General features: G+C 36.3%; 1 long non-coding RNA gene and 1 pseudogene across 4 annotated transcripts in view; one reads left to right on the forward strand and one right to left on the reverse strand.

The window, feature by feature from the left end:
- LOC132027989 (uncharacterized) overlaps window positions 1-25,897 on the reverse strand; it is a 151,093-nt gene that overhangs the window by 88,346 nt on the left and 36,850 nt on the right. The gene's annotated exons all lie outside the window — the stretch shown is intronic.
- On the forward strand, window positions 8,659-8,909 carry LOC132027987 (small ribosomal subunit protein eS21-like; annotated as a pseudogene).

A 25,897-nucleotide genomic window follows, 5' to 3' on the forward strand; every position in this document is an offset into this window, starting at 1 on the left:
ACAGTTCAAAACATTTTCACCTAGATGATTTCATTCAACTCTCCTAAAAACCCTAAATCCCCATTTTACAACTGAGAAAAAAGAGACTAAAAAGGATTTTCCAAAGATCATGTAATCTCAGAAATGGAATATGAACCTAGAACTTGTCAACCAAGAAAATACATTTGCCTTCATCTGTACTTCAGTTTCTTCATCATTAAAATGGGAACCATTATATCCATAACATGGTTTTTCATACACTCTTCAAATATTTAGTATCAATTACATGACAGGAAAAGTTAAAATGATAGTGTGTTGTAAGTATTTGGAACACTATATAAAAAAGAAAACAAAACATCCACACAAAAATATAGGGTACTACTAGCAATAAATACATTGGTCTGTGCCTAAAGAGAATCAACATCAAAGCTGACAATTTAACCCACAATATTATGCTTCTTCAGGTCTCCTACAAGATATATCTGAGAAATCATGATACAGAGTGGTGCAGGAATCTATTAAAGTAGAGTTAAAGTAGGTTAAAACAGTTTACCAGGCTATTCAAAACTATAAATTAAACAAACAAACAAACAAAAAAACACTAGTTAAATTACCTTTTTCTCAGGGATAAAGATCTAAAGTCAACACATAAGAAAAATCTGCATATAGTCAAAATCCTTTTGCACAACACACATTGAAGACCAACATACTTCCTCTCACAGCCAGTTATCATTTTTTCTTTAGTTGAATACCAGATGAATTAGTTGGCTTGCATTCATATTGTATTAGAATACATATATATGTTATATATACCTGTATACATATATGTGCATGTGTATATATAATATAAAGATAGATAGATACATAGATAGATATACACACACACATACTCAGCCTAGCATATGTAAAAGAGCTGAAACCAACAGGAACAGAAGATTTACATTTCACATTCACTCCCAGCACAGATTGATTGAATAGAATATTTTAATTTTTTTCTTTGGCCAAATCTTGAGGTGAATGTATAATGTGAGTTCGCTATGTAAGTCACTAAAATGTAAAACCTGAAGATATATATCTATCTATCTACACGTCAAACGTATGGAAATAAAGATATACTCAAAAAACTGCCCACACTTGAATGCAAGCTGGTGCAACCACTCTGGAAAACAGCATGGAGGCTCCTCAAAAAGCTGAAAATAGGGGTGCCTGGGTGGCTCAGTGGGTTAAAGCCTCTGCCTTTGGCTCAGGTCATGATCCCAGGTCCTGGGATCAAGCCCTGCATTGGGCTCTCTGCTCAGTTGGGAGCCTGCTTCCTCCTCTCTCTCTCTCTCTCTCTCTCTGTCTCTCTCTGCCTACTTGTGATCTGTCAAATAAATAAATAAAAATCTTTAAAAAAAAAAATAAAAAGCTGAAAATAGAGCTACCCTATGACCTAGCAACCACACTACTGGGTATTTACCCTAAAGATAAAAATGTAATGATCCAAAGGGGCATGTGCACCTGAATGTTTATAGCAGCGATGTCCACAATAGCCAAACAATGGAAAGAACCTAGATGTCCATCAACAGATGAATGGATAAAGAAGATGTGATATATATATAATGGAATACAAGGCAGCCATCAAAAGAAATGAAACCTTGCCATTTGTGACAACATAGATGGAACTGGAGGGTATTATGCTGAGCAAAATAAGCCAATCAGAGAAAGACATTTATCATATGATCTCCCTGATATGAGGAAGTTGAGAGGCAACATGGGGTGGTTGAAAGGTAGGAAAGGAATAAATGAAACAAGATGGGATCAGGAGGGAGACAAACCATAAGAGACTCTTAATCTCACAAAACAAACTGATGGTTGCTGGTGGGAGGGAGTATGGAGAAGGTGGCTGGGCTATGGACATTGGGGAACATATGTGCTATGGTGAGTGCTGTGAAGTATATAAACCTGGTGATTCACAGACCTGTACCCTGGGGCTAATAATACATTATATGTCAATAAAAAAATAAAAAATTATTTTTAAAAAACTGCCCACACTTTATGATGCTGAGAGGACCCTTAATTTCTATTTTGAGACTGTATATTTTGGTAATAAATTACTTGTTAGTCTATTTATCATACCCACTAAAAAATATGAATGGCTCAGTCAGTTAAGCATCTGCCTTTGGCTTAGGTCATGATCCCTGAGTCCTGGGATCAGGCCCCACATTGGGCTCCCTACTGAGTGGGGAGTCTGTTTCTTCCTCCTGCCCTCCCCATACTCATGCTTGTGTGCTCTCTCTCTCTCTGAAATAGATAAAAAAAAAAAGTTTTAAAAAGAATATGAAAATAGGGGCGCCTGGGTGGCTCAGTTGGTTAAGCAGCTGCCTTCGGCTCAGGTCATGATCCCAACGCCCTGGGATCGAGTCCCACATTGGACTCCTTGCTCTGCAGGCATCCTGCTTCTCCCTCTGCCTCTGCCTGCCATTCTGTCTGCTTGTGCTCGCTCTCTCCCTCTCTCTCTCTGACAAATAAATAAATAAATAATCTTTAAAAAAAAAGAATATGAAAGTATACATAAATGTATATTAAAATTTTCCAAGGAAGACCCTCTGAAACAATGCTTTCTGTTTAGACATGCAACTTAAAACTCCATTTCTGTATGACAGAATAATTCTTAATGACAGACATAAAGGAAAATACCCAACTTGACTACAAGAAATGTGTGATCTTTTTTACAAAAAAGGAATCTACAACTGCTACTACATAGTTTGTTCAACAGACAACTTTAAATACAATATACTATTTGAAAAATTAGACTAAAAAACATTTAAGTCAGGATGCCTAATGGCTTAGTCAGTTAAGCGTCTGTCTTCAGCTCAGGTCATGATTCCAGGGTCCTGGGATAAAGACCCTCATCAGGGTCCCTGCTCAGCAGGGAGTTTTCTTCTCCCTCTCCCTCTACCCTCCCCCACACTTGTGCTCTCTCAATCACTCACTCTCTTTCAAATAAATATAATCTTTAAAATAACATTTAAGGGCTCCTGGGTGGCTCAGTGGGTTAAGCCGCTGCCTTCGGCACAGGTCATGATCTCAGGGTCCTGGGATCGAGTCCCACATCGGGCTCTCTGCTCAGCAGGGAGCCTGCTTCCTCCTCTCTCTCTCTGCCTGCCTCTCTGCTTACTTGTGATCTCTCTCTGTCAAATAAATAAATAAAATCTTTAAAAAAATAAAATAACATTTAAGAAGTCTAAACTAACAATTTCTAGAATATTACTCATGAGTGATGACTATGTACAAGTTGACATTTCTCCCAGATGAGGTTTTAAAAACTCTTATTTATAGAAAGACAAATTGAGCATTACTGTACCTAAAGCCTCAAGATTAAGAATCATAAGGTTTTCCAGAGGCAAATTCACATTTATTATTTATAGTCCTATACAGATCCTATTAAATTCATGTGAAACACATAGAAAAGATGTGGTCTCTTTATTTAAAAACTTAACCGTATATATATACATATTATTATAACAGTTTACACAAGCTCAAAAAATACAGATTATTTAAAATTTTAGTTGTTAGTTGTTTCTTCTGGATAGTTTAAGATTGGATATAGATTTGTTTTGGTTAGTCTCCACTTTTTTGTTAATGAACACGTACATATTTTCCTTTTTCTAAATAAAGAATGCCAAATACACTTGAAAAAGTTGTCAAATTGATAGTCTCATTTTCACATACTTACCATGCTCAGTTATCCAAAGGAAAGTTCCTAACAAGTAGACTAATAAGTGAAATCTTAATAAGACCAAACAAAAAATAATTTAATTGTATTAATATTCTCCTTTTTCATCCAACAAGAAGAAATGCAGGTTAATTCTACTAAATAAAGAATACCTTCATCTAAATTAGAAACTGTTTAATCTAGGACTTATTCTTAACCCATGAACTTCAAGAAAATTTTCAAGGGTAACACAGCCCATTCTTAAGTGAATTTGCACCAGATGTTATGGAGACTCTGAGGAGTACAAGTAAGTTCTCATAGTCCATCAAAAACAAAGAAAATTGTTTAAATGAGCAAAATGTAAATGGTGGTCATAACCAAAACACCAGATTAATACAGTACTCTACTTTTGTGGTGAAATAAAGCTACTACAGGGGAACCTGGGTGGCTCAGTGGGTTAAGCCTCTGCCTTTGGCTCAGGTCATGGTCTCAGGGTCCTGGATTGAGCCCCACATTGGGCTCTCTGCTCAGCGGGGAGCCTGCTTCCCTCTCTCTCTCTCTCTGCCTGCCTCTCTGCCTACTTGTGATCTCTGTCAAATAAATAAATAAAATCTTTAAAAAAAAAAAGCTCCTACATTTTCCCAGTCCAAAGGGGGAAAAAAGTTATGACTTTTATAATTCTTTGACCAAAATAAGAATATAAATTGCAAAATCAAGCATCTGGAAATGTCACAATACTTCATCAATAAACAGATGACATGTTAACACTTATAAATCTTTTACATTTGTATCCTCTAAATACCCCAGAGGAAAAAATCTAACAGTATGAATTTCCAATGTTCTATCCTTTATTTATGAGTTTACATAATGAAGATATAACTAATTCTATCTCTTTAAAAGAATGAAGAGTATGAAGGACAATTCTTATTTTTGGTGTAGTACAATTCAACATGGAATATGAATGATAAAGAAGAAGAAAATTATATGTATGTATTCATGTTTATGGGCATATGTATATATACTGTGGTCTTCAGCATAGTCTGGCTAGCCTGTAGTATTAATGCTAAAAATTATTTCTCACATAATGCAAATAAAAGTTGATAAATGTGCTGTTATTATTGCTGGAGAAATAAGAAAGAAATAAAATTTCCTAAAGCAATCCTATATTAAAGGGAGGAGGCTCACTAAAGTTACTGGTAACTAGGGGCGCCTGGGTGGCTCAGGGCGTTAAGCCTCTGCCTTCGGCTCAGGTCATGATCTCAGAGTCCTGGGATCCAGCCCCACATCGGGCTCTCTACTCAGTGGGGAGCCTGCTTTCCCCTCTCTCTCTGCCTGCCTCTCTGCTTACTTGTGATCTCTCTCTCTCTCTGTCAAATAAAGAAACAAAATCTTTAAAAAAAAAAAAAAAGTTACTGGTAACTACACTGATGCTGAAAGGGACCAAATGCCAACATATATATACTAGAAGAAAGATGAAGACATCGAGAAGTTTAAAAAAAGATTAACACAACTGATTCAGTAACACTTAGATTATAAAAAAAGTGAAGAATTTGGCAATTATCCTAACTGACAGGACTGTACCAGAAAAACAGAGACTGTACCAGAAAAATCCTCTTTTCCCCCTTCATAATTTATTCACTTCAAAGAACCTACAACTGTCTACTTCTCTTTTCCTGGGAGGTTAAGGCCAAAGTGATCACAGGTGAATTATTTAATAAAATGATGACTCATTTTCAACAAGAAATTAACTCATGTTATAGAGATTTTGAGGATACGGGAATCCTAGCTCTGAATTTAGAAATACTTTGTTAAAACTTCTACCTTCATTTTTATTTATGCGGATCTGTTAATATAAAATATAAAAAATAGGAGCACCTGGGTGGTTTAGTTGGTTAAGTGTCTCCCTTCTGCTCAGGTCATTATCCCAGGGTTCTGGAATCAAGCCCTGTATCAGGTTCCTTGCTCAGTGGGGAGTCTGCTTCTCCCTCTCCCTCTGCCCCCTCCACTTGTGTGCTCTCTCGCTCAAATAAATAAAATCATATATATACATACATACATATATATGTGTGTATACACACACACACACACATATATATATACATATATATATAAAGTAAATTGTGATTTTGTAGAAAGAGGGGAAAATTATTTTCCTTGATTTTGTACCAATATTCACAACTTTCATACTTAGCAAAACCAGTAGGCAAGCTTTATAGTGGGCTTTGAAGTTTACAAAGTTCTTTTACATAAACTGGCTCAGCATGTCCCTACATTAGCCTTACATTCACTTCACAAATTAAAAACTGTGACACAAATCATTAAATAGTTTGGCCAAAACTAAATCAAAGAACACATAACTGACAGAATGGAATTGAGATTCCAGTATCTTTACCTTTTCTTAAGTGTTACCAATTATGCTCATTGTCTTGCATTAGATCTTAGGCATTATACATCTTATAGCTGAAAATTTGGGCCTTTTTACCAACTTCTATTTCCCCCACCTCCAAGCCTCTGCTACTCTTGGTTTCTAGGAGTTTAAAGTTTGGGTTTGTTCTTTTTTAATTTTTAATTCTACATGTAAGTGATACCATGCACTGTGTGTCTTTCTTTGTCAGGTTTATTTCATAAAACATAATGCCTTGAAGGTCCATGTTGTCACAAATCAAAGGATTTCCTTATTTCTCATGATTGAATAATATTCCATTGTGTGTATGTCCACTGATGAACACCAAAAAATAATAATTAAAAAACTAAAAAGCTTTGCTACAGAAGAAATGGCCTGGACAGAGCTAAAAGCAAGGTAGGATACTAGCTGTATATCATATAGATGATGTCCTTACCCTAAATTCTGTATTAAACTTGCTTCTGGTCTAAAATGGCAACATAGGTGGACCCTGAACTCATCAACTCCAATGGACTCAGCTAATATCCAACTATACATAAGGCAATTTACTCTGAAAGATATCCAAAAACTAGCTGAAAAGTACACAGCAATACCACACGGAAACAGGTCTTGGCACTCCCTCTACTATTCGGAACAACAAAGAACAAATAAGGTAGATTAAACAATCAGAAAGATTTGAGAGACAAGGTGAATAGTAAGGTTCCTTTCTTACACGAGACCACTCTGTCAAGACTGGGAGAGGGGGCTGTTTATATATTAAGTGTTGCAATCCAATAAAGAAAACCAAGGAAACTGAAGAAAATAATATGTTCAAAAAAAAAACCTCACAAAAAAGAGGATTACAAAACAGAGATGAGTTATCTACTCAAGAAAGAGTTAAAAATAACAGTCATAAAGATCCTCACCGAGTTCCCAAGCATAATGCTTAAACAAAATGAGAATTTCAACAAAGAGACAGAAAATATAAGAAAGTATTCAATCAACGTAATACACCACATTAACAAAACAAAGGGCAAGAACCATATGAACCTCCCAATAGATGCAGAAATCCTTTATTGATAAAAACCTTCAAGAAAGTAGGGATAGAATGTTACAATACTTCATATGTAGGCCATATACAAAAGACACACAGTTAATATCATTCACAAGATTTTCCCCTAAGGTCAGGAACACAACAAGGATGTCCACTCTCACCACTCTTGTTCAACATAGTACTGGAAGTCCTAGCCTCAGCAGTCAGAAAACAAAAAGAAAAAAAAAAGCCATCCAAATTGGCAAGGAAGAAGTCAAACTTTAACTCTTGGCAGATGATATGATACTTTATATGGAAAACTTGAGAGACGGGACACCTGGGTGGCTCAGTCAGTTTATCATCCAACTCTGGATTTCGGTCCAGGTCATTATCTTAGGATCATGAGACTGAACCCTGCATCAGGATCCATGCTAGGTGTGAAGCCTGCTTGGGATTCTCTCTCCCCCTCCCCTTCTACCCTTCTCCCATTCTCTCTCTCCTGAAAGAAAGAAAGAAAGAAAGAAAGAAAGAAAGAAAGAAAGAAAGAAGAAAACCTTAAAGACTTCACCAAAAAACTACTAGAACTGATATATGAATTTAGCATATAGGATATAAAAGCAACATATACAAACCTGTTGCATTCCTATACACCAATAATGAAGCAGCCAAAAAAGAAATCAAGGAATCAATCCCATTTGCAACTGCACCAAAACTAAAAAAAACTAAAAGGCAGCCTATGGAATGGGAAAAGATATTTGCAAATGACATATCTGATAAAGAGTTAGTATCCAAGATCTATAAATAACATAGCAAACTCAAGACCCAAAAAACAAACAATCCAGTTGAGAAATGGGCAGAAGACATGAACATTTTTCCAAAGGTCCAGATGGCCAATAGACAGATGAAAAGATGCTCAACATCACTCATCATCAGGGAAATAAAAATCAAAACCATGATGAGATACCACCTCACACCAGTCAGAATGGCTAAAATGAATAACACAAAAAACAACAGGTGTTGGTGAGGATGCTGAGAAAGGGGAAACATCCGGCACTGTTGGTGGGAATGCAAACTGGTGCAGATACTATAGAAAAGAGTATGGAGTTTCTTCAAAAAGTTAAAAATAGAACCCTTTGACCCAACAATTCACTACTAGGTATTTACCCAAAGGATACAAAGGATACAAACAATACAGATTCGAAGGGGTACATGCACCCCAATGTTTACAGCAGCATTATCAACAACAGTCAAACTATGGAAAGAGTCCAAGTGTCCCTCAACTGATGAATGGATAAAGAAGATGTGGCATATATATACAATGCAGTATTACTCAGCCATCAAAAAGAATGAAATCTTGCCATTTGCAAGAGCATGAATGGAACTAGACAGTATTATGCTAGGCAAAATAAGTCAGAGAAAGACAAATACCATATGATTCCACTCATGTGTGGAATTTAAGGAAAAAACAGATGAACAGGGGGGAAAAAAGAAAAATAAAATAAGATAAAAACAGAGAGAGACTTTCTGTGCTTGCACTAACAGTAGTGACAGTAGGTCACCCTTGACATGTAGAATGATGCCAGTGAGTTCATGGACCTGTCTATGCCGTAGAAATGCTACACCAGCAAAAGCATCATTGGCACCAAGGACCACATGTCCATCCAGATGAATGTACCCAAGGATGACAAGGTAATAGACAGGCTCAACAGCCAGTTCAAAACCTACACTATTGTGGGGTCATTCACAGAATGGTTGAGTCTGATGACTCCATCCTCCGACTGGCCAAGGCTGATGGCATCATTTTGAAGAACTTCTAACAGGAGGAGATCACAGATGTGGGATATTTGTCATAAATAATAGTAAAACCAAAAAAGAGAGAGAGAGAGAGAGAAAGAGCGGCAAACCATGAAAGACTCTCAACTATAGAGAACAAACTGAGGGTTGCTGGAGGGGAGGTGGGTGGGGGGATGGGCAAAATAGGTGATGGGCATAAAGGAGGACACTTGTGATGAGCAGTGGATGTCATATGTAAAGTAATGAATCACTAAATTCTACTCCTGAAACCATTATTACACTATATATTAACTTACATGATTTTAAGTAAAAACTTGGGGGATGAAAATAAAACAGTATTTAAACAGATTACCACAAAGCTTAAAAATATAATAACTAAGCCAAAAAATTCAATTCAGGGGTTCAACATCAAACTAGATAGAGTAGAAGAAAGAATCAGTGAACTCAAGGGTGGAGTATTCACATTCATCCAGTTGGAGGACAAAAAGGGGAAAAGAATGAAAAAGAGTAAGAGAGCTTAAGGGACATGACACCATGAAGTAGGCCAAATATACAAACTAACTTTACAACTCAAGAAACAAGAAAAGAACAATAAACTAAGTCCAAAGTTAGTAGGGAGAAAGGAAATAACAAAGATTAAGAGGAAATAGATGAAAGAGGGGCTAAAAAGAAAATAGAAAAGATCAGTGAAACCATGAGCTAATTTCTTGAAAAGATATACAAAACAGACAGACCTTTAGCTAGATTTACCGAGAAAAAAGAGGGCTCCAAACAAATAAAATCAGAATGAAAGAGGAGACACTGCAACTCATACCACACAAATACAAAAGATCCTAAGAAACTATTATATATAATTATATGCCAAAAAAACAAAAAACTTAGAAGAGATGAATAAACTCCTAGAAATGCACAGCTGACCAAGAATGAATCACAAAGAAACGGAAAATCTGAACAAACAAATTGCTAGTAAATGGATTGATTCAGTCATCAAAACAACAACAAAAAGGGGCCTGGGTGGCTCAGTGGGTTAAAGCCTCTGCCTTTGGCTCAGGTCATGATCCCAGGGTCCTGGGATCGAGGCCCGCATCGGGCTCTCTGCTCCGCAGGAAGCAGGCTTCCTCCCCTCTCTCTCTGCCTGCCTCTCTGCCTACTTGTGATTTCTCTCTCTCTCTCAAATAAATAAATAAATCTTTTAAAAAACAACAACAACAACAACAACAACAAAAATGTCCAGAAGCAGACACCTTCACTGGTAAATTTTACCACCAAAAAAAAAAAAAAGAATACTGTCCTAGTTGAAAACTTCTAAAAACTCTACCACTTACAAATTCATTTTATGAGGCCATCACTACCCTGACACCAAAACTTAGACAAAGACATTATGAGAAAATAAAATTATAGCCAACATCTCTGATGAGCACAAATGCAAAAATCCTCAAGAAAATACTAGTAAGGGGCGCCTGGGTGGCTCAGTGGGTAAAGCCACTGCCTTCGGCTCAGGTCATGATCTCAGGGTCCTGGGATCGAGTCCCGCATCGGGCTCTCTGCTCAGCAGGGAGCCTGCTTCCACCTCTCTCTCTCCGCCTGCCTCTCTGCCTACTTGTGATCTCTCTCTGTCAAATAAACAAATAAAATTAAAAAAAAAAACTAGTAAATCAAATTTAACAATACATTCAAAGTATCATGCACCATGATCAACTAGAATTTATTCCAGAGATTCAAGAATGATTCAGTGTGTGCAAATCAATCAGTGTGATACACAACATTAACAAAATGAAGGATAAAAATCATATGATCACCTCGATATATGCAAAAAAAAAAAACACTGAAAAATTCAATATCCATTCACGATAAAAATTTTCACAAACTGCATATAGAGAGAACATACCTCAACATAATAAAGGTCATATATGACAAGACAGATACTATCACGTTCAATGGTAAAAAACTAAAATCTTTTCCTCTAAGGTCAAGAAAAAGATAAGGATGCCCACTCCTGCAACTTTTATTCACATTGTACTGGAAGTTCTATCCAAAGAAATTAGGCAAGATCAAGTGGGGGCAAAAGCATTCATATTGGAAAGGAAGAAGTAAAACTGTTTCTATTTGTAGATGACATGAAATTACATATAGAAAGCCCTAAAAACTCTACCAAAAATCTGTTAGAATTAATCAACAAATTCCATAAAGTCACAGGACACAAAATCAATTTACAAAAATCAGTTGAGTTTCTATGCATTAAATTTTTATATTGGAAAGATAAAAAAAAAATAGTCACTTTTACAACAGCATCAAAAAAAAATAAAATACCTAGGAATAAATTTAACCAAGGAAGTGAAAGAATTATACCCTGTAAAGCCATAAGACACTACTGAAAAAACTAAGAAGACACAAATAAATGGAAAAATATTCTGTTCATGGATTGGAAGAATTATGATTGTTAAAATGTCCATACTACTTATGAAAGCTATCAACAGATCCAGTTCAGTCACTATCAAAATCCCAAAGCCATTTTTCAAAGATAGAATGAAAAATCCTAAAATTTGTGTAGAACCACAAAAAACCCTGAATAGCCATAACAAACCTGAGAACAAACAAAGCTGGACTCATCACATTTCCTGATGTCAAACTCTAGTCCTGAATACAAAGCTACAGTAATAAAAAACAGTATGGTTCTGACACAAAAACAGAAATATGAATCAGTGGAACAAAATAGAGAACACAGAAATAAGCCCACTCACATATAGTCAACTAATTTACAAGAAATAAACCAAAAATATACAATGGGAAAGCAAAGTCTCTTCAAAAAATGGTGTTGGTAAAAGTGGACAGTCACTTACAAAGAATGAAACTAGACCCCCATCTTACACCATACACAAAAATCAACTTAAAATAGATTAAGGACTTCAATGTAAGACTTGAAACAATGGAAGTTCTAGAAAATAACATAGGGAGCAAACTCCTTGACAGTGGTCTTGGTAATAATTTCTTTGGTTTTGATACCAAGATCAAAGGCAAGAAAAGCAACAAGTGGAACTACATCAAACTAAAAACCTTCTGCACAATAAAGGAAACCATCAACAAAATGAAAAGGAAGCCCATAGAATGGGAAATAATATTTGCAAATCATACATTTTATAAGGGATTAATGTTAAAAATATATTAAAAGATCATACAACTCAATAGCAAACAAAAACAGAAACTATTTGATTAAAAATCGGCAGAGGAACTGAATAGACCTTTTTCCAGAGTCAGGCAAATGACCAGCAGGTACATGAAAAGATGCTCAATATCTCCAGTCATCAAGATAATGCAAATCAAACCACAAAGAGATATCACCCCATAACCTGTTAAAGTGGCTACCATCAAAAAGAAAAGAGATAACAAAAATATTGGCAAGGAGTAAAGGAAACCCCTGTGTACTGCTGGTGGAAAAGTAAGCTCGTGCAGCCACTATGGAGAACAATATGAAGATTCCTCAAAAAATTAAAAATAGAACTACACATGATTCAGCAATCACACTTCTAGGTACACAGCCAAAGGAAATGAAAACAGAATTTCAAAGTATCTAAACTCCCATGTTCTTTACAACAATACTCATAATAGCCAAGGTATGAAAACAAACTAATACCTACACTTTTAATTTAGATCAAAGGATCTGTCTGATTTGGAGAATTTTAAATTTTATTTTTTTAATACTTTATTTATTTGTTTGTTTGTTTATGTGAGGAAGAGTGTGTGCACGATCAGGGGAAGAGCAGAGGGAAAGGGAAAAGCAAACTCTATGCTGAGCACAAACCTGATATGGGGCTCAACCCTGAGACACTGAGACCCTGAGACCCTGATCTGAGCGGCAATCAAAAGTCAGGCACTCAATCAACTGAGCCCCCCAGGTGCCCCTGATTTGGAGGATTTTAAATGGTCCTTTTACTCATGTCTCTTAAGTAGAGTTTTTGTGCCAGGAATATAAATCTCTGGCTTTGCCAGGGATCAGATGACTCTTTTCCTGTAGGATCTAATAAGGTCCTATTGGTGGTCTCATCATAAAGTCGGAGTTCTTCGGTCCTAGAAATAATATTTGGTCAGATATAATTTTAGTTTGAAGCAAGGGGGGACCTTAAAGATTAAGTTCTAGTCTTCACTTTATTCATAAGAAAACAGATTCAGACAAGCTCAGTGACTTGTCTAGGGCTACTTTTCTTAAGTTTAATTTTTTTAAATGGAGTGAATTTTTCAAACTTTTTTTGACAGCTTTTGCATGGAAAAAGAAGTAAAAATCTGTACAAACTTTTAAATACATTCTTTTAAAAGTTGCCATTTTCAAATCTGTCCCATGTACTCTGATTGAAAGATAATAAATAAAGGAAAATGAACTTGTCATTCTTTTTAATTAAAAAAAAAAGAGAGATGAGAAACCTGTATATCAACATATATAATATTTCATACTGCAGCAGTGCTCCTAATATCAAGAAATTCAAGGAAAATAAAATAATGCCAAATGCATTTCAAACTTCACAGAATTTTTTAAAGAGTTTTCTGGAGAAAGTAAATAAAGACAAGTCCATCTCTGAATTAAGATATTCTCAGAAAATTGCTTAAAAGATAAATGACTCTACAACAATGTCCACAACAAACAAAATATGGAAAGAGCCCAGATTTGCAACAATAGATGAATAGATAAAAACAATGTGGTGGGTATGTAAGTGTGTGTGTGTGTGTGTGTGTGTATATAATAGTTATATATGACATATATATGACATATAACTATTATATACACAAAATGGAATATTACTCAGTCATCAAAAGAATGAATTCTTGACATCTGCAACTATGTGGATGGAACTGGAGGGCATTATGCTAAGCAAAATAAATCAGAAAAAGACAAATATTACATGATTTCACTCACATGTGGAATTTAAGAAACAGAACTGGGGAAGAGAAGGAAAAATAAAATAAGATAGAAACAGACAGGGAGACAAACCATAAGAGACTCTTAACTACAGAGAACAAACTGAGGGATGCTGGAGGATGGGCTTAATGAGTGATGGACATTAAGAAGGGCACTGGATGTAATGAGCACTGGATTTCATATACAACTGATGAATCACTACATTCTACCTCTGAAATTAATAATATACTATGTCAATTAAATTGAATTTAAGTAACTTTTTTTAAAAGATAAATGGCCTTGTTTCATGTTCTACAAGGAAAAAAGAAATCAGAATTTATGAAACACACTGGAAAGTCCAATCCTTCCCATGCCTGTGCTCAGTAGTACAATAAAATAAGCCTGGGTATCCAGGCTTTCATGATTCAAACTACATGCATTAATCCAGCATCTTTAGTTTCCACTAGGAGTTACTCCAAATTTCCTAATAAAATGTTTTTACTTTTCCATTTATCTGACTGATTTCTTTTTAACTACTATGATCACACAAAAGTTCATTCATAGTTAAAATGGTCTATGGCTTATACTTGTGTTTGAGATGATTATTTTGCCATCTTCTCATTGTCCCTTGCCCCACTTCTTTTCTACCTTAAGAAAATCCAGTGGTGAAGCACACCTGGCTAGCTCAGTCAGAAGAGCATGTGACTCTTGATGTCTGGTTCATGAGTTCAAACCCCATAGTGGGTGTAGAGGTTACTTAGAACAAATAAATAAAATTTTTAAAATAATATATCCAATGCTTACATCTTTATTAACAAACCCAAGAATGAAAATACACCAATATTGGCCAAGACAGAACTTATAGCCTTGAAGTAGTATATAAACATGAAAAAACAAACTAGTAATGTAGACAATTATTATAGCCAAAAAACTGAAGAATGCTCTTCAAGCTAAGCTTTAATGCCAGACAAAGTAAATTCACTTTGTTTTTTATATTTCTGCAATCCATTCCTACTCTGAGGAAGAATAAAAACAGTAATAAATCTAAAGCAAAGCAAAACGTTTTGAAGAAGACTAATTATATCTTTGTTTCTTCAAAATACAGAGCAAATACTACTCAACAGCATAACATATAACAGAAAAAGACCTCATTAATTAAAATACCTCTCTAGTATTTAAAGACTGCTTTGGTGGCCTAGGTGAAACAGATATACAGTGCCTTTTTTACAAACGTACAACTGCCCCCAAGTTTTTCTGCCAGTGTTTTTCATCTTCTTTGTTAGTCTGATATACTTACTCTTTTTCTAAAATGTAATTTTCAATTAATTTTGCAAGTACTTATCATAATATATTCAATTTGTGGACCTCTGTCCCTAAAAAGAAAATTGTAAATTTATTTTATATATGAATTTATTTGGTTGTTTCATTTATATACTTAGCTTTTATAAAATTCCTTGCATTTTCATAAACTTCAGATAGAAGGACACACAAAGAAGAGAGAGAAAAAGAGAACAGGATTTTGTAATAGAATCCTGCCTGAGCCAACTCTCAGTAGTATTTTGACAAAAGGCCTTGTGGAACTATTTCCAAGGCCTCAGACTAAGGCAGCCAAAGTTTCCACAAAAGAATAGGCCAAAAATGGCTTATAACCTTTCACATTTGACCTTTTATCCAGGTGCCTTGTACTTTGTGAATTTAAAATCTAATAAGAGAATGCTTAGTCATCCTGTTTACAAACAGCCTATTTATTCCACAGGAACAGTTTGGCAGGACATATCCGGATCAACTGACATTGAGCTGTCACAGAAACCATGGGTCTCATACTACTTAATTAAGCCAAACTGCAACATTTTGACTGGCTGAAATCAGTGGTGGGCTGCATAGAAATCATCAATTATTTAATTCACTTTTATGTTGTACACTTCAAAGTAGTAACATACAAAACGGGAAAGCAATCATCATAAACTATAAGTGGTATAAATCATGCCTACATAGAAGAAAGAAAAAGCATAAATTTTTAACCTTAATATTATAAGTTATTCTCAACGATTACACTGCAAAATGTGTAAGTACACAACAAGAATCACTCAATCTTTTATTTATTTATGTGTTTTCAAAACTCCAGTCCTAGTCAGCCTTTACCTTCATATTAGGTATTTACCTAAAGAAATTACTTGATTAGGGGCACCTGGGTGCCTCTATCTTAAGCGTCTGACTCTTGGTTTCAGCTCAGGTAATGATCTCAGGGTCATGAGATCAAGACTCACAGTGGGCTCCATGCTCAGCGAGTCTGGTTGAGATCCTCTCCCTCTCCCCCACACCTCGCCCCTACACCAGCTACAGCTCGTGCATTCTCTCTTTAAATAAATAAATAATTTTTTTAAATAAAAAGAAATCACTTGATTAAATTAATTTTCTCCAAAGGAAGTACAAGATGGATTTATAGCTACATTTGGAATAATTCCCTCTGAAAGAGAACTGAAAAGCAGTTTAACAGCTCCTTCACAACAAATGGTAAAAAGGCCACATCAAGATGGCTAAAAAGGTAAAGATACAATCTCACCAAACCACCCCCCAATCAAGTTGGTGACCCACAATCAGGAGAGATCTCACAAATCCTGAGCTTCTCCCTAAGGAGTTAGGGGATCATCACTCTCCATATAAGGCACCCCAACCTTGAGACCTACAAGAGAGATAAGCTTCCATAAGGTTTGGCTTTTGTAAACCAACGGGGTTCACATCCAGGAGACCCAAAGAGATGTAGGGAACTGCTCTACAGATTCTGCTCTAAAAGAGCTTATGGAGAGACTTACTCCTCAAGGGGGACCAATACAAAAGCAGCAATTTGAAAAGTATCTAGACTCTAGGTGAAGGAAATTCATTTGCCTATCTTAAATTATCTGTCAGAGGAGGAGAGTCCTGTTGAGGATATCCAGGGACAAAGGTGCTACAAGTTAGAAGGACAAAGTTTTGGGCTGCAAGCCCAAAAACGGTAATTCTAACTTGCTAAAGTCAGTGAGCACATCTCAATCCAGTGCTTCCTGCTGCCCTGCAAAAGCCAGGGGGTACATGCTGACCCTACGTTCTCCCAATGCTTTGCTAAAGCCGACTGGCCTATATAGTACACACAGGGGACACTCCATGATCACCTGGCTCTGGTGGCCAGGATGGGTTTCATCTCTGGGCTCCATGGAACTGAAATGGTCAGAGACAGTTATTGGCAGGCTACCGCCCCCCCAGGACACTGCACAGACACACACCCCAGTCCTCCTGTGAAAAAGGCCTATTTACCTTTCCTGGAGCTTCAGCATGAGGGGTAGACTTCAGGTTTGCCACAAATTTGGAGGCTACAGAGCAGTTTAGGAAACATAAGCAGGGGGATGCCAACCACATAGTCTCCTTCAGCCTTGATACAGCTCTAAAGTACCTCCCAAAAAGGAGCTTACAGATTCATCTGAAGTCCCAGTTTTTGCAACTGCCACCCAGAGGTTCCCTCCACATCACTTTATCTGGAAGACAGCAAGATTTAAATTCCACAAATGACACTATATATTTGCATACTTTAAAAAGCTGCTGCCTGAGGGTCTGGTTTCCAATCAGGCTGACTATAGGTGCTGACTGAGATCCCTCCCTTTGGAACACTGACGCTTCCTGGCACACCTTGACCTATCAGGTATAAATCAAGTTGCTTAGATAATCACAAAGGTCTGAAAGACAACCAGAGCTATAGCAAGGTTAAAAGGTAAGGTTTATCTCCAACACAAGGCCCATCCTTCCAGACTAGAAGAGGTAGATGTTTTGCCTAATACACAGAAATGAATCCAGAGTGTTTCCCAGAGGTAACAGGATTATATAGCAAATGAAAGAACAAGATAAAACCTTGAAAAAAAAAACCTTAATTAAACAGATAATATATATGATAAAGAATTCAAAGTAATAGTCACAAAGATGCTCAACTAAAGGGAGACTGGATGAACATGGTAAGAACATCAACAAAGAAATACAAAATATAAGAAAATACCAAAAATAAGTCATAGAGCTGCAGAATATAATAACTGAACAAAAATTTACAATAGTAAACTAGATCAGAGCAGAAATGATCACTGAGCTCGAAGACAGGCAGTGAAACTCAGCCACAGAAAGATAAAAAATTTTTTAAAAGTAAAGGTAGTTTAAAGGACCAATAGGACAATATTGCATAAAATAACATTCATTTTATAGGAGTCCCAGAAAGAAAGGAGAGAGAGAAAAGAGCAGAAAACGTATTTGAAGAAATAGTGGCTGAAAATTTCCCAAAGCCAGGGGAAAGAAACCAATATTCAGATCCAGGAAGTGTAGAAATTCCAAATGACAAGAACCAAAAATATCCACAGCAAGACATCATAATTAAACTGTCAAAATTAAAGACAGAGAATCTTAAAGGCAGCAAAAGAAAACAACTGTCACATATAAGGGAATCCTCATAAGACTATCAGCAGATTTTTGAAAGAAATTTTGCAGGCCAGAAGAGAGTGACATGATATATTCAAAGTGGTAAAAGGAAAAAAAAAAAAAGAATACATTACCCAACAAGGCTTTCATTCAGAATTGAAAAAAGAGATAAAGAGTATTCTAGATTAAAAAAAAAAAACCTAAAAACATCATCAGTACTAAACCAGCCTTACAAGAAAGGGTATTAACCCAGTATTAAGAATATGAAAGTATAGGGATGTTGGTTGGCTCAGTGGGTTAAAGCCTCTGCCTTTGGCTAGGGTCATAGTCCCGGGGTCCTGGGATCGAGCCCCACATTGGGCTCTCTGCTCAGCAGGGAGCCTGCTTCCCCCTTTCTCTCTGCATACTTGTGATCTATGTCTGTCAAGTAAATAAATAAAATCTTTAAAAAAAAAAAAAAAGACAAAAGACAAAGAGTGGGGGAAAGAAGCAAGATGGCGGAGGAGTAGGAGACTGAAATATCATCAGGTCCCAGGAGTTTAGCTAAATAGTTATCAACCATTCTGAATACCTACATACTTCACAGGAGATAGAAGAGAAGAGTAGCAATTCTAGGAACAGAAAATTGACCACATTCCGGAAGATAAGATGTGTGGAGAAGTGAATACAAAGCAATAGGAAGGCAGACTGCAGTGGGAAGGTCTGGCTACCAGCAAGTAAGAAAGCAGTGGAGCACAAAATATGAACTTTTAGAAGTCTGCTCTACTGAGGGATGTTGCTCCAGAGGCTATGGGGGATGGAGCCATCGCAGGGACAGTGTGGTCTCAAGACCTGCAGTGTCACAGAAAGACTGGGGTGTCTGAGTATGGCAGAGCTCCCAGGTTTTGGAGCAGGGAAGCCAACCACAGAGACAGAGTTGAAGAGTGCACTCTCAGCTTAGGGTTACCTTAAACTGTTATCCAAGGCACACTTGGGCAACTGCTCTCTGAGCAGGGAATCCACAAGTGGCACATGCGGAGAGATACCCTCCTTCCTACTCTGGGAGGAGCAGCACAGGAGCAGGTGGCAGAATCTGCTGGGTTTGGAAACCCCAAATAGGGCTGTGTAGCAGAAATAAAAAAAGTTCAGTCACAGGCTGGGTGAGCTCAGTGCGATCCAAGACCAGGGAGATGGGAGGGATTGACTGCTTTTCTCTGAGGGCTCACTGAGAAATGGGGCCCCGAGTGCTCAATTCCTCCAGGCCAGAGATTTGAAGGCTGCCATCCTCATTTCTATCCTCCTAAGTGGTACCAAAAGTGTTCAGGGAACAAAAGATATCAAGAGCAAACCCAAGTGGATTACTTAGCCTGGCCCCTGGCAATAGCAGTGCAATTCCACCTCAGGCAAAGACATTTGAAAATCACCACAAGAGGCCCCTCCCCCAAAGAACAGCAAGAACATCTAGCCAAGACCAGTTCACTGATAGTAACAACTGGAGAACTCGAGATACAAATAGCAACATATAAAATTCATGGCTTTTTCCCCATGATCCTGTAGTCTTTCAAAGTTAAATTTTTTTAGTTTCATTTTTTTCTTATTCTGTTTTTTTAACTTTTCATCTTTCCTATTTTAACATTTTTTAACTATTTTATCTTATCAATACCTTTTTAAAAAATCTTTTAAATTTTCATGGTTATAGTCATATTGTATAGCTTCATTTTATTTAATCTTATTTTTGGTATACACGTAGGGTTTTTTTCTTTAAAAATTTGGGATACAATTTCTTCTAAAAGATCAAAATATACCCTAAATCTAGCACATGGCTTTGTTCTAGTCTTCAGCCTGATCACATTCTCTCCTCTTTTTTTTTCTCTTTTCCCAAACAACTTATCTTATCAATTCCTTTTTCAGAACCTTTTTTACTTTTCATCTTTACAGTCATATTCCATTCTTTTATCATTTTTACCCTTATTTTTGTATATATATATATATTTTATATATATATATATATATATATATATATATATATATATATATATATAGTTTTTCTTTCCTTAGAATTTTGGGAGGTATTTTCTTCTAAGAGACCAGAATATAACCAAAATCAAGTGGGTGGCTCTGTTCTATTCACCAGTCTAAAAAAAAAAATATATATATATATATATGTATAATTTTTTTCCCACTTTCTTCTCCCCCCAGTTTCAGGTCTCTTCTAATTTCATTAGAGTATATTTTTCTGGGGTCTTTGTCACAGATATATTCAGAACATTCCATCCCAAAGCAACAGAATACACATTCTTCTCTAGTGCACATGGAACATTCTCCAGAATAGATCACATCCTGGGTCCTAAGTCAGGTCTCAACCAGTATCAAAAGATTGGGATCATTCCCTGCTTATTTTCAGACCACCATGCTCTGAAGCTAGAACTCAATCACAAGAGGAAATTTGGAAAGAACCCAAATACATGGAGACTAAACAGCATCCTTCTAAAGAATGAATGGGTCAACCAGGAAATTAAAGAAGAATTGAAAAAGATCATGGAAACAAATGATAATGAAAATACAACGATTCAAAATCTGTGGGACACAACAAAGGCAGTCCTGAGAGGAAAATATATAGCAGTACAAGCCTTTCTCGAGTAACAAGAAAGGTCCCAAGTACACAACTTAATTCTATACCTAAAGGAGTTAGAGAAAGAATAGCAAAGAAAGCCTAAGCCCAATAGGAAAAGAGAAATCATACAGATCAGAGCAGAAATCAATGAAATAGAAACCAAAAGAACAGTAGAACAAATCAAAGAAACTAGGAGCTGGTTCTTTGAAAGAATTAATAAGATTGATAAACCCCTGGCCAGACTTTTCAAAAAGAAAAGAGAAAGAGCCCAAATTAATAAAATCATGGAAGACAAGAGATCACAAACAACATGAAAGAAATACAAACAATTATAAGAACATATTATTATGAGCAACTATATGCCAGCAAGTTTGACAATCTGGAAGAAACGGATGCATTCCTAGAGACATATTAACTACCAAAACTGAACCAGGAAGAAACAGAAAACCTGATCAGACCCATAACCAGTAAGGAGATTGAAGCAGTCATCAAAAACCTGCCAACAAACAAGAGCCCAAGGCCAGACGGCTTCCCAGGGGAATTTTTCCAAACATTTAAAGAATAATTAATACCTATTTTCCTGAAAGTGTTCCAAAAAGTAGAAATGGAAGGAAAACTTTCAAACTCATTTTATGAGGCCAGCATTACCTTAATTCCAAAACCAGATAAGACCCCATCATAAAGGAGAATTACAGACCAATATTCTTGATGAACATGGATGTGAAAATTCGCACCAAAATACTAGTCAATAGGACCCAACAGTACATTAAAAAGATTTTTCACCACGACCAAGTGGGATTAATTCCTGGGCTGCAAGGTTGGTTCAACATCCACAAATCAATCAATGTGATACAACACATTAATAAAAGAAAGAACAAGAACCATATGATATTCTCAATAGATGCTGTAAAAGCATTTGACAAAGTACAACATCCTTTCTTGATCAAAATTTTTCAAAGTGTAGGGATAGAGGATACATACCTCAATACCATCAAAACCACCTATTAAAAACCCACAGCGAATATCATTCTTAATGGGGAAAAATTGATACCTTTACCCCTAAGGTCAGGAACATGGCAGGGATGTCCACTATGCTATTCAACATAGTACTAGCAGTCCTAGCCTCAGCAATCAAACCACAAAAAGAAATTAAAGGCATCCAAATCAGCAAAAAAGAAGTCAAACAAACTCTCACTCTTTGCAGAGGAAATGATACTTTATGTGGAAAACCCCACAGACTCCACACCAGAACCACTAAAACTCGTACAGGAATTCAATAAAGTGTCAGGATATAAAATCAATGCATAGAAATCAGTTGCATTTCTATACACCCCCAGCCAGACAGAAGAAAGAGACATTAAGGAGTTGATCCCATTTACAACTGCACCCAAAACCATACGATACCTAGAAATAAACCTAACCAAGGAAGGAAAGAATCTGTACTCATACAACTATAAAGTACTCATGAAAGAAATAGAAGAAGACACAAAGAAATGGAAAAACATTCCATGCTCACGGATTGGAAGAACAAATATTGAGAAAATATCTATGCTACCTAAAACAATCTACGTATTTAATGCAATCCCTTAAAATACCATCAATTTTTTTCAAAGAAATGGGAAAAATAATCCTTAAAATTAATATGGAACCAGAAAAGACCCTGAATAGCCAGAGGAAAGCCAAAGTTGGTGGCATCACAATTCCAGATGTCAAGCTCTATTTCAAAGTTGTAATCATCAAGACAGCATGGTCCTGGCACAAAAACAGACACATAGATTAATGGAACAGAATAGAGAGTCCAGAAATAGACCTTCAACTCTATGGTCAAGTAATATTCTACAAAGCAGGAAAGAATGTCCAATGGAAAAAAGACAGTCTCTTCAACAAATGGTGTTGGGAAGATTGGACAGCCACATGCAGAAGAATGAAACTGGATCATTTTCTTACACCATACACAAAAGGAGACTCAAAATGGATGAAAGACCTCAAAGTGATACAGGAATCCATCAAAATCCTCAATTTAGGCAGCAACTTCTTCCACCTCAGCCACAGCATCACAGAACCATTGCCTAATGTGGAGAAAGGGAACCCTTCTACACTGTTGATGGGAATGCAAGCTGGTGCAGCCACTCTGGAAAACAGCATGGAGGTTCCTCAAAAAGCTGAAAATAGAGCTACATTATGACCCAGCAATTGCACTACTGGTATTTACCCTAAAGAAACAAATGTAATGATACAAAGGGGCACATGCACCCCAATATTCACAATGGCCAAACTATGGAAAGAACCTAGATGTCCATCAACAGAGGAATGGATAAAGAATATGTGGTATGTATATATAATGGAATACTATTCAGCCATCAAAAGAAATGAAATCTTGGCATTTGCAATGACGTGGAGGGAACTAGAGGGCATTGTGCTTAGCGAAATAAGTTAATCAGGAAAGACAATTATCATATGATCTCTCTGATATGAGGAATTTGACAGGGCGAGGTTTCATGGGGGGTAAGGAAGAAAAAAATGAAACAAGATGGGATTGGGAAAAGGCAAACCATAAGAGGCTCTTAATCTCACAAAACAAACTGAGGGTTGCTGGGGGTGGGAGGGTAGGGATAGAGTGGCTGGGTTATGGACATTGGGGAGGGTATGTGCTATGGTGAATGCTGTGAAATGTGTAAGCCTGATGATTCACAGACCTGTACCTGAGGGGCAAATAATACAGTATACGTTACCTTAAATATTAAATAAATAAATAAATAAAATTTTAAAAGACACAGAGTGGTTGAATGAATAAAAAAAGACCAAACTGTACACTGCCTACAATAGACTCACTTCCAATATAAGGACACACACAGAGTGAAAGTGAAGGGATGAAAAAAGTTCCACACAAACAGAAATCAAAAGAAAAGAAAAAAAAGCTGGAGTAGTTATATCAGATAAAATAGTCTTTAAGGGGCGCCTGGGTGGCTCAGTGGGTTAAGCCGCTGCCTTCGGCTCAGGTCATGATCTCAGGGTCCTGGGATCAAGTCCCGCATCGGGCCCTCTGCTCAGCAGGGAGCCTGCTTCCCTCTCTCTCTCTCTGCCTGCCTCTCCGTCTACTTGTGATTTCTCTCTGTCAAATAAATAAATAAAATCTTTAAAAAAATAAATAGTCTTTAAAACAAAGACTATTATAAAAGGAAAAAGAAGAGCATTATATAATGATAAAGGGGTTAATGACACAAGAGGATATAAGATTTGTAAATATGCACCTATAAAACGACTACCTAAATATATAAAGCAAAATTTAAAACACCCAAAGGGACATAATGACAGCAATACAATAATAGCAAGGGACTTTAATACCTCACTTATATCAATAGATTGCTCACTGAAACAGAAAATTCGTAAGGAAACATCAACACATCAGATCAGAGGGACTTGATATATATATTATATGCCATCTAAAAACAGCAGAATACACATTCTTCTCAAATGCACATAAATATTCTCCAGGCTAGATCACGTGATCTCATACAAACAATCTAACTTTATACCTAAAGGAACTAGAAAAAGGATGAATGATGCCCAAAGTTGGAAGAAAACAAATGACGAGCATCAGAAATGAAATAAATGCAATAGAGACTGAAAAGACAATAGAAGAGATCTGTGAAATTGAGTTGTTTCTACAAAATGATAAAGAAAATGACAAATCTTTAGCAGATTCACCAAGAAAAAAAGAGAAATGGCTCAAATAAATAAAATCAGACATGAAAGAAATTACAATGATACCACAGAAATACAAAAGATATTAAGAAACCTACTATAAATAGTTACATGCCAACAAACTGTACAACTGAAATGCATAAATTTCAAGAAACACAATCTTCCAAGATTTAATGATTTAGAAATAAAAATGTAAATAGACCAATCACTACTACTAAGCATACTGAATAATCATAACTTCCCCCCAAAAAAAAAGTCCAAGACCAGAGAGCTTCACTGGTGAATTCTAGGAAACACTTAAAGATTTAATACCTACACTTTTCAAACTCTTCCAAAAAACTAAAGAGGAGGGAACATTTCCAAACTCATTTCACAAGGCTAGCATTACCCTGGTAAAACCTCACAAGGACACCACAAAAAAATTGCAGGCTAATATCCTGATCAAGACAGATGCAAAAATTTTGAATGAAATATTAACAAACCAAGTTGAAAAATACATTAAAAGAATAATACACCACGATCAACTAGAATTTATTCCAGGGAGGCAAGGATATATCAACATCTGCAAATCAATCAGCACGATACACCACATTAACAAATTGAAAGATAAAAATCACATGATCAACTCAAGAGGTGCAGAAAAAAAAATTTAACAAAATTCAACATCCTTTTATGATTAATAAAAAATTCTCAACAAAGTGAGTATAGAGTAAATGTACTTCAACATAATAAAGGCCATACATTTAAAGTCCACAGCTAACATTATATACTTTATCCTGAGATCAAGAACAAGACAAGAATACCCACTCTCCCCACTTTTAGTCAAGATAATACTGGAAAACCTAGCCACAGCAATGAGGCAAGTAAAACAAATAAGAAGCATCCAAATTGAAAAGGAAGAAGTAAAATTGTCACTATTCATAGAAAACAAGATTTTATTTCTTTACATGACACAGAGAGAGACAGAGCATAGCAGGGGAAGCAGCAGGCAGAGGGAGAGGAAAAAGCAGAAAAGTAGGTTCACTCCAAGAAGGGAGCCCAATGCAGGGCTCAAGCTCAGGACCCAGGGTTCACGACCCAAGCTGAAGGCAGATGCTTAACCAACTGAGCCACCCAGGCCCCGAGAAAACATGATTTTAAACACAGGAAAACCCTAAAGACTCCACCAAAAAATTGTTGGAACTAATCAGCAAATTCAGTAAAGCTACGGGATATAAAAATCAATATACAAATATCTGTTGCAGGTACTAATAACAAACTCTCAGAAAAAGAAATTAAGAAAACAATCACTTTACAATTGCATTAAAAAGAATAATATCTGGGAATAAATTTAACCAAGGAAGTGAAAGCCCTCTACACTGAAAACTTTAAAACACTGATGAAAGGGTTAGGGT

Source organism: Mustela nigripes, chromosome 12, assembly GCF_022355385.1.
Source record: "Mustela nigripes isolate SB6536 chromosome 12, MUSNIG.SB6536, whole genome shotgun sequence".
NCBI classification, from domain to species: domain Eukaryota; kingdom Metazoa; phylum Chordata; class Mammalia; order Carnivora; family Mustelidae; genus Mustela; species Mustela nigripes.